This window comes from Rutidosis leptorrhynchoides, chromosome 8 (assembly GCF_046630445.1).
Source record: "Rutidosis leptorrhynchoides isolate AG116_Rl617_1_P2 chromosome 8, CSIRO_AGI_Rlap_v1, whole genome shotgun sequence".
Classification (NCBI taxonomy): Eukaryota; Viridiplantae; Streptophyta; class Magnoliopsida; order Asterales; family Asteraceae; genus Rutidosis; species Rutidosis leptorrhynchoides.
Window position 1 is genome coordinate 357,706,075 of NC_092340.1, and position 10,266 is coordinate 357,716,340.

At 31.7% G+C, this 10,266-nt stretch overlaps 1 long non-coding RNA gene across 1 annotated transcript; it reads right to left on the reverse strand.

The window, feature by feature from the left end:
- Positions 1 to 2,227: 2,227 nt before the first annotated feature.
- On the reverse strand, positions 2,228 to 4,477 carry LOC139863002 (uncharacterized). The gene is made up of 3 exons (XR_011764360.1): positions 3,963 to 4,477; positions 2,984 to 3,027; positions 2,228 to 2,347 (listed from the first exon to the last, which is right to left on the reverse strand). It is a non-coding gene; the product is annotated as an uncharacterized lncRNA (long non-coding RNA).
- Positions 4,478 to 10,266: the final 5,789 nt, after the last annotated feature.

The following is a 10,266-nucleotide window of genomic DNA, read 5'->3' on the forward strand; positions in this document are numbered from 1 at the left end:
GTAAATGAATGGTCAAGGAGTGAAACGAAAATAGTATATATCAATCACATACAGTGTTATATCAATTACCTTGAATTTACGGATGAATGATGTGAACAAGTGGGAGAATAGATATATTGTATTGGAAAGTTAAAATCAATTATAGTACCAATCTATCAATTAAGAATAGTTACCAGCCGGGCACTTGTCATTTAATCAATTCACGGAGTATTATATCGTGGTCTGTTGTTTAATCAGTGGCGAATAAAAGTCTTTGAAAAAATTCCATATTTTTAAATTAACTATATTTATTTATTTTGGTCATTATGGAATAAAATTCGGTCATTAATCTATTAAATAAAAATTCAACTGTCCCTCTCATTTATGGGTAAAATATAAAAAGTGTTAAAATTTAACAACTAAGTTCTAAATACATTTTTAGTAAGCCTAAAATTTATAGAACTCATTTTCGAATCACCGTTTATTTTAAAATTATATAAGTTTAAATTTACTTCTTTAATATCAATCGAAACATCAAACGAATATTAAAATCATTTAATATTTATTTTTAATATACTTTATTTATATATAGAGATATATTTTAAATAATAATTATTATAATATTCTATTTTTATTTTATTAATTTTTAATAATAACAACATATAATACTTCAAATTATATTTTGAATTATCATTTATATATACATACACACATATCTATTTACAATTAATTGTTCGTGAATCGTCGAGAGCAGTCGAAGGTCAATTGAATATATGAAACAGTTCAAACTTTTTGAGACTCAACTTTATAGACTTTGCTTATCGTGTCAGAACTATATAAAGAATTTAAGTTTAAATTTGGTCGGAAATTCCCGGGTCGTCACATATAAAGTACGTCTCGTTTTGTTGAACAATTGTCAAAGTTGACTGTCTTATCATGTTTTAAAGCTTTATAAACACTATAATCTGATTTTACAAGTATCGGAAAGCTATGTGAAATAATAAAATATTTTCGATTGCCATGATAATTCAAATATAATATAGCTCCAGAAATAGATAATATTTTGAATTTGATAAACTAATGAACGTTCAATTATCAAGACTTACTATGATAATAAACATGTATAGATTTAAAGATCATATTGGGTCAGGTTGACTATTGAGATGACTTTTGTTAACTTTTACATGTCGGTCTCGAGCATTAGGATTGTGATACACTATGACCCGACCTAGCTTGTTAGACATGTATTGACCAACATATGTTCTCTAGGTTGAGATCTACGGTTATTTTGCATTCCGAGTTTCGGTCACATTTCGGTGAATGCCCTTATGTGCTGCTAAGGTGAGTTTCATTTGCTCCCTTTTTAATTGCTTTTGCAATCTATATTTTTGGGCTGAGAATACATGCACTTTATTTTAAACGCAATGGATACAAGCACATACTAAATTCTACACCGAGTTTGAACCGAAAATCCCTTAGCTTTGGTAACTAGTAACTGCCGGTTATAAGAACTGGTGGGCTCGAGTAGTTGTATATGGATCCATAGGGCTTGACATCCCCGTCCATTCCAGGTATAGAAACTCTAGCCTGAACTATAAAGCGGACGTATGCTATTTGAGTTTAGTACACGTTGGTTAGCGTGTATTGTACATGTTGGTTGCATGTATGTTAAAACAGGGGTACTTATTATATATACGTTAAAGTTTAGTTACCAGGGTGCTCAATCTTGTAGAATATTTTAATAAACGTTTCTGGATGAAACAACTGAAATCTTGTGATCCACCTTTATATACAGATTATGCGCAACATTAAAACTATGAACTCACCAACCTTTGTGTTGACACTTTTAAAACATGTTTATTCTCAGGTTCCTAGAAGTCTTCCACTGTTTGCTTATACGTTATACAAGCTATGTGCATGGAGTCATACATGCTTTATTCGAGAAAACTTTGCATTCACAAAATCATCACCATGTATCTTATTTGACTGTATTGTCAACGGATGTATTGTTAGAAACTATTATATACGATGATTGTCTATACGTAGAAATCATCAGACGTCGAAAACCTTGGATTTATATATTCATTTATGGTGTACCTTTTCAAAAGAATGCAATGTTTACAAAACGTATCCTATAGAGGTCAAAACCTCACTATGAAATCAATGAATGATGTATTCGTCCAAATGGATTTGGACGGGTGATCACACGTTTAAACAACACCAGACCAGCAACGAACATGACAGGTACTGAAGCAACCCGTCCTAATCCATCTGGATGAAGTCACCAACATCTGGTCCCATTGCGATGATCGACGCCAAATAATGTCTTTAAAATGAGCTAATGCACAGCGGAAGGTTTCTTTCATACCTGAGAATAAACATGCTTTCAAGTGTCAACCAAAAGGTTGGTGAGTTCATAGGTTTATCATAAAATAATAAAATTCATCATTTTGACAGACCACAAGATTTTAAATATTATAAAATGTGCAGAAGTCCCATTCCAATTGCACAAAAAAATATCTTTCATATGAAGAACACCTGGTGAGGATTCAAAATATAATAGTAACCATCTGTGCCGGTCTTTCACCCCACGGCTGAATACATGTGCCTTCAAAATATAGAACCTCTGTGCCGGTCTTTACACCCCACGGCTGAACACATGTTTATATAATATAGGCCAACCGGTGCCAAAATGTCATAAATAATAAACCATCCACCCGGCTCGGGAGCTCATACGCTCTAACGGAAACCGGGGGCTAATGCGTGTCATAATAATCAACCCCAATCCCAGATAATTCTATCATAGAATGCAGTTAAGGTACTTGTGTCTATTTCGTAAAACAGTTATAAAAGTTGCGCATGTATTCTCAGCCCAAAAATGTAAAGGGTAAAAAAAGCAAATGAAACTCACGCATATAATTATTGTAAAATAGTTAATAAAGCAATTGCATGTATTCTCAGCCCCAAAAATGTAAAGAGTAAAAGGGGAGCAAATGAAACTCACCTTGAGTGCAGCAACCAATTACATAGAACCGAAATGAGTGCGTCCTAAATTATTTTAGATAGATTAATAACAAGACAAACTCTAAAAGAAATGATGGTTCACATTTAATAATGTCTAAATTAGAATATTAATCTTTGTGTTCTAATTTTTATTCTCTCAACATCCTAAACCCTTTTATAAAATCATAAAATTTTTAATTACTTTTAGAATTTGTTTTAAATAAATAATTACTTGAATGCAAGATCGTATAACGCATCTTACAAAAATATATAAATAAGATATTTTCTTTTAATCTTTATATATATATGTACATAAACATCACAGGTTATAGCCATACATATTATATTTTTTTATATTTGAAATTGCAAAAGTGATCATACTCCGAGGATTGATAGTGTAATATCACAAAATCATATAATGACTTTGGCTTTTGAAACATGATTGCAACTTCTTTTAAATTTTGAAATCATCTGATTGTTACAGTCACGGATACTTGTTAAAATGATAATAATAATAATCATACTAGTTTTAATAATTTTAAAGATTAATGAAAATGATAGTCCAAAGATAAAACTTTATATATGAAATACTTTAGTTATTTTTGTAAAAGTATACATATTTTAAGGGCTAAAAGTGAATATTTCATATTATCTTCATCATCATTAATTCGTACTCATACATAGATAAGCATAAACAAAGTTATGTATTTTTTTTTATATCTCTATCTTTTATTAAATCATACGAGTAGTATATAGTAATTAAGTAAAAAAAATATAAGTAGTTAAGTATAAGTCTCTGACATCATATCAAGTATTAAATTCTTGTATACCGATTCGTTAATTAAAGTCCCGAACATTCCCATATCCTCAAAAAAAAATATAATAATAATAATTCTAACGGTTAGTTTCGACAAGTATGAACTCAAGATAATTATTAAAGTCTAGTAACATACTAATATTCGCTTTTGATTAAGGTATACCTTTGAAGATTAACACCAAGATCTTTCCCTGCTCCTTTGATCGCTCTCCGTTTTCTCCCAGTAGTTTAATTATGCCTTGAAAGTTTATTTTCTCTTTAAAGAATGATGTGAATTGGGTGAACTTTTGGATTCATTCTATTGTCATGTGTATATATAGGTTAGACAACATTATTATTATTTATCTTTAAAGAATGATGTGAATTAGGTGAACTTTTGGTTATATTGTTTATTTGAGTATATGAGATTATCTTAAGTTTGGCTGAGAAAACTAAATTTATGAGAGTAATTAATTTATTAACAAGTGACTTACAGCTGTTTTCACGTATATAATTTTTGTTGACCTCTCTATGTGTTTATCTTTAGAACGTGATGAAAAGTTTCTTGTTGACGTGAGTGTTGTTATGATTGTTGAGTTTTATCTTTTTGTTAATGCATTCTGCAGTGAAGGGTGTTTAATTATCAATGAAAAATCACGATAAAAGTGGGATTGATAGTTGAGTAGTTGACCTACTCCTTTTTTTAAGAGCACTCCCAATCATGACACACCCTTAATGTGCCTACTCTATTTTCTTAATATTAAAATTACTATTATAAAATTATATATCATAACTTTGGACCAATCATGTGCTTTAAATTTGGCCCCCTTCTCGTGTTCAGTTGTTTCAAATATTCATGAAATGCATCACTAAATTAAAACGGCGAGCAATTAACTAAATTGTGCCATCACCGTTTTTTTTTCGAGCATGAAAGACGGGATATACACGGAATTGTTAGGAGTGCTCTAATGTCAATCATCATTTAACTAATTTCTAACTTTTTAATCGGATATATAAAACGTTAGAGATATTAGCCATATTTATTTAGAATTCTTTTTTGGATAAGAAACTAATTAGCCTAGAGATTGCCTAACATATTATTGATTCATTATTATTATATTAAGTACACCGTATTATATGTAACGTTAAAGATTAAAGATGGTGTCATGACACAATTCATTATTTATTATTTATTATAATAATAACATTCCAATCAAATTCCTATCAGTTAGTTATTTATATTAACACAGATATTTAATTTATATTTATTTATATCACACTAATTTAGACTATTATATTTGAACTTATGTAATTACATCTAGGATTATATTACATATTTCACTTAAAATGGTCTCTTAAATTGAGGTGGTGACCAAAATTGTAATGCTGAGACTCGAACGATAAAATGATCTCGATGTGATAAATAAGACATTACGCGATTTACAATACGCGAGAAGGATAAGAATTCACGAAATAAACTATAGGAATATTTTATTAACTCATACGACATCAGAATATCGTATTAAAAAAATTCGGATTTGAAAATCACGAAAATCTAATCGTTGGTTTGAAAACCGAGACGATTTATTGAATATAACCGTTAGGCGCTAGAACGTAATGACATATAACCACCAATTTTCATTTAACAAATAATATTGAAATATTATTTATATTATAAGAATATTAATCATTTAGAAATGACATGACAAGGATATCAATTAACGAAAGTTAAATATTTAACAGAAAAAGATAACGGAAAAAGTAGGGTCATTACAGGTACAACTCGTGCATATAACTCTTGGATTATAGATTCAGGTGCTAGTCAACACGATACATATCATGATAATTGGTTGGTTTCTGTAAGGTCACAAGGAAATCGTCCGTCCGTTATAATACCTAATGGTAATGCTATACCTGTTAAAAACATTGGAGACTAAAAATTGAATAATAATGTGAACATGAAAACTTCAAACAAGTAGCAAGATGTATACAATGGCAAGATTCCATAACGGAAGAGATCAAGGCACTTGAAGAAAACAACATGTGGATTATCACATATTTGCCTCCCGAAAAGAAACCCATAGACTCTAAATGGGTCTACAAAATCAAATACAAACTCAATGGCAAGATAGCGTGATATAAAGCACGTTTATTAGCGAAATGATACACTCAAATAGATGGGATTGACTTTCATGAGACCATCGCCCCTGTAGCTAAACTAGTTACCGTGCATTGTTCATTAGCTATTGCGGCTAAGAAAGAATGGCATATTCATCAAATGGATGTGAATGATGCTTTCTTACAAGGAGCTCTTGATGAAATCTACTTGAAATTACCATAAGGTTATTGATGTGCGGCGAGGGGTATATGAAATAGTATTATATTTTTACTAGGAAATACTATTAAATATGCTACAATTTTACACAAGTTTTAATTATTTATTTACAAATGGGATATACCTAAACCTTGCTACAACACTATAGGCAGTGTACCTAATCGTAGAGTAGTATAGTTTTTAGGAAGTCCGGTTCGTTCCACAGGGAGCGGGCTTATTGCACACTATATTTTTAAACAACTATATTTGTACAAAATATATATAATTATATATAATAATATATAAAAGGGGGTTTACCGTTTAATGACCGGTTTGTCGATTTATATTTTAAGCGAAGCGTATAGTAAATGACGATATTTAAATAACAATATAAAATAAATAACAATAATTAAAATGACAATAAATAAAAGTACGAGGAAATATGAAATAAAATATATTATGCTTATTTAAACTTTCGTAACCATGATGGTTGACGTGTTGATTTTAGTTTTATGCCCATGGGTTAATTGTCCTTTGTCCTGGATGTATTTGAAACCTATCTGGTTTTTGTCCATAATAGTTCATCGGTCATAATTATAAACTGCTCGGCAAATTTAACCTTATACCCGAAGTCAAATATTCCAACTAACTGGGGATTCGAACTGTAACAAGGTCTTAATACTTTGCTTAATGAATACACCAGGTTATTGACTGTGTAAACCAAGGTTTTAATACTTTGTTAACAATTACACCAATTACCCTTGAATGTAATCCACCCCTGTTTTAATGAGTCCATTGACTATTAATCCATCCCCGTGTCCAACAAATGAACAATAATTCGTACTTATAAATATCCCGCCCATCGTGTCCGATTAAGCGTATGTGGTTATATATAGATACGTCAAATCATAACCATTATATTAAATTAATGAGGTATCGTTAACTTAATATAAAGCCCATTAATAGCCCATAGTCTAATTTCCACAAGTGTCGTTCTTTTGTCCAAACTCCAATTATGGTACAAAACCCAATTACCCCGTCTTTAATATTTAGCTCAACATCATGATTACTTTGGCTCAAATAAGCATAATAATAACTTAAGTACGAGACATTAATTTAAAAAAAGAGAACATAGCTTACATTGATTATTTATCGCGTAGTGGTACACGGACAGAGCTCCGACTTTAAAACCCGTAAAAATAACTTTTACATAACCCAAACTAATCTAATATAAAACTACCCTATACTATATATATTATATATTTATTTATTTATTTATTACAGAGTATTATTATTATTATTTATATATTTAAACTCGAACGAATGCATGGCCTTTTATAGGCGTTTTGATTTCTGACAGCTCCGCGAGTCGTGGAGTTTTTGGCCTTCAAACTCCGCGAGTCGTGGAGTTTGATTTTCCAGCTCACAATTTTTTGGATCTTAGCTTGTCGACGTAATTAAATAATAATATAATATATAAATAATTTTAAGAATTATTTAAATATTATATTTTATTTATGTGCATAGTTGACTTGTAATTTTTGCACCGTTGCGTCGCGCGTTGAGAGTTGACTCATGTCCCGGTTCCGAATTTTCGAACGTCCTTGCGTACAATTTAATATCTTGTACTTTGCGTTTTGTAACTTGTACTCTTGTCATTTTTAGACGTTTTTCATCAATAAATTGAACCTTTTGAATTGTATCTTGTACATTTGAGCTTTTTGGACGTTTGTGTCTTCAAATCTTCGTTTTCGCCTTTTGTCTTCGCACTTATTTATTTAAACAATTACAATGAAAATATAATACAATTACGTATGAAAACCTATTATTTATGAGGGATATTGCTATAAAATATATGTTCCTTTTTAGCCTTATCAAACATCCCCACACTTGAGCGTTGCTTGTCCTCAAGCAATACATAACTTGAAATAAAATCACACTTCACTCGAATCACTTTTTTATTCTCACACTTTATACATCAGTGATTTTGATACGGCGGTATAAACAACGATAGTAACGATAGAACCATGGTTAAAGGTTGGTGTGCCATCCACAGTTGCCTCGGGTTTAGGTCAACGACACTTGCAATCAAATAGCCGATTTACTTTCGGTTTCCAAAGCAAAGTGCACATTTGAAAGGCGGTTTACAGTCCCACATGACTATGAAAATTTAGATCCGTTAGAAAATTGGATCTTTATGAAAATATTTGATCTTTTGAAAATTCAATCTAGCTTTTACCCTTGACAAGTTTTCCGGAATAACCCTTCACCGGTGTTTGCAAAATATTTTTGTGGGTTGTGTGGGTTTCAGATTTGAAAATTTTAGCTCAACACTTGTGGTTTTGTGTTACCCACTTGCTAACCTTGTATTAGGAAAGCAACACGTCCAGTTCACTTGTCCCGTATATTACCTTTCGATAAACTACCGTCCGGTTGTAAAGGAAAGCGTTGAACAAGAAACTGTTAAGGCAATGTCCCGTGACTTGCTTTTGATTATGGTCTATAAACGTGTCGGATGCTAGTACTATCCTTTGTAGGAGCAATAGTAAAGATCATCCTATGATTTTTCAGTCTGGCACAAGGTCCTGTCTTTGACCATGCTATGCAACCACCGTTCTTACGGTTGACACCTGATTTGGTTCAGGTGACCTAATGAATTCCAATGAATTCTCAGGATTTTACGTTCAATGGTAATGAACGCATTAAAAATGGGTTTTTAGAAAACAAATCGGTTTGTAATTTTGATCAAAATATTTTCTTGTTCAAGCTCGAGTTTAGATATTATTGAATTCCATGAGTTTGTAATTCTCAATCTTTAAGGTCAATCTCAAGGATTGAGTAATATCAGGCTTAAAAGCTGATTTTTGATCTTTAAGGAGATTATCCTTTCTGGGGATCTGATTCATTAGTCTTATCAAGCTAATTTGCACGGTGCCCCCCATTGTACGAGATAAATCCTTCTCATGGTTAGGATAAATCTGACCACTTGGCGACCCTGTTTGATGCTGAGGTCCGTGGATTTCCTGCTGATTTTAGTGATGACTTTTCTAGATTTTTCGTCAACCTAAAGCTGGTCTGGACGACAACTTCTTGACCTAAATCAAGAAGCGCGTGTCTTTTTCGGAAGACTTTACTTCCTTTTAATGATGGAATTGATTCATCGTGTAGATCCATCTTTTCTTTTCTTTCATCGGGTAAAATAGTTAATTTAGTCCAAAACAAAAGCACCTGCAATAACTTTACGGAAACATGTGCTAGATAGTTTTTAATTGAATAACTAGGTACATTCTCCCCACACTTAGTTTCTTTCTTTGCCTTTTTATTCTCTTATATTCCATTTTAAATGAATTCAAGCGTTTTGGGTTGTTTCTCAATTTATGTCCTTTCCGAGGTAACGATAATTTCGGCATTAACACCTAGTTTTATCGTTCATAAATATGTATAAACATGATTTTGAATTCATTTAGTTTAAAATTTTTCAAATTTTCATAAAATTTAGAAAATAAGCCAAGTATAAACACGAGAGAATTTATAACCCTTCCCCACACTTGAGATCATGCAATGCCCTCATTAGCATGAAATCAGACTATAATTATAAATTCATGAGGGTGATTAGTGTAGAAAAGTGATTGAAAATACCCAGTTTGTAACTACAAAGCTCGTCGAATGATAGATGGCGCGCCTCATTGTTCATCCCTTCTTGTTTTATCACACATGTTTTTTTTCTTCAAAAACGGCCGATTTTCTGAGCTGTTTGTTAATATTTGAAAATGCGTCTTTTACCCTAATCGTGCATTTTTATTAACGAGTTATGCATTAACCCGAACCCCTAATTTAACGTTAAGTGGGGTTAGACTTCCCCACACTTAGCTGACGACATGTGAAGTCGGTAGAATAAGTTCCACGAATTAAAATAGTGAGCCAGTTATTTACATCTCGGGTGGTATAAAATATATCAATGGGTTTAAAGTTTAGACCCACCCGAATATCACTACTTAATTCTTTTTTAAGTGTAGCTTTTAGTAAATGGATATGTCTCTTTTCTGGTTCTTGGTCAAATGGATCGATATACACCGACATACATATTATAGGGCGGACAATTCCTAACATTTCCTTCCGTTCATTCTCGGGATCAAAGGTTTCACCTCTATTACCCAATTGGGTGAAATTCGAG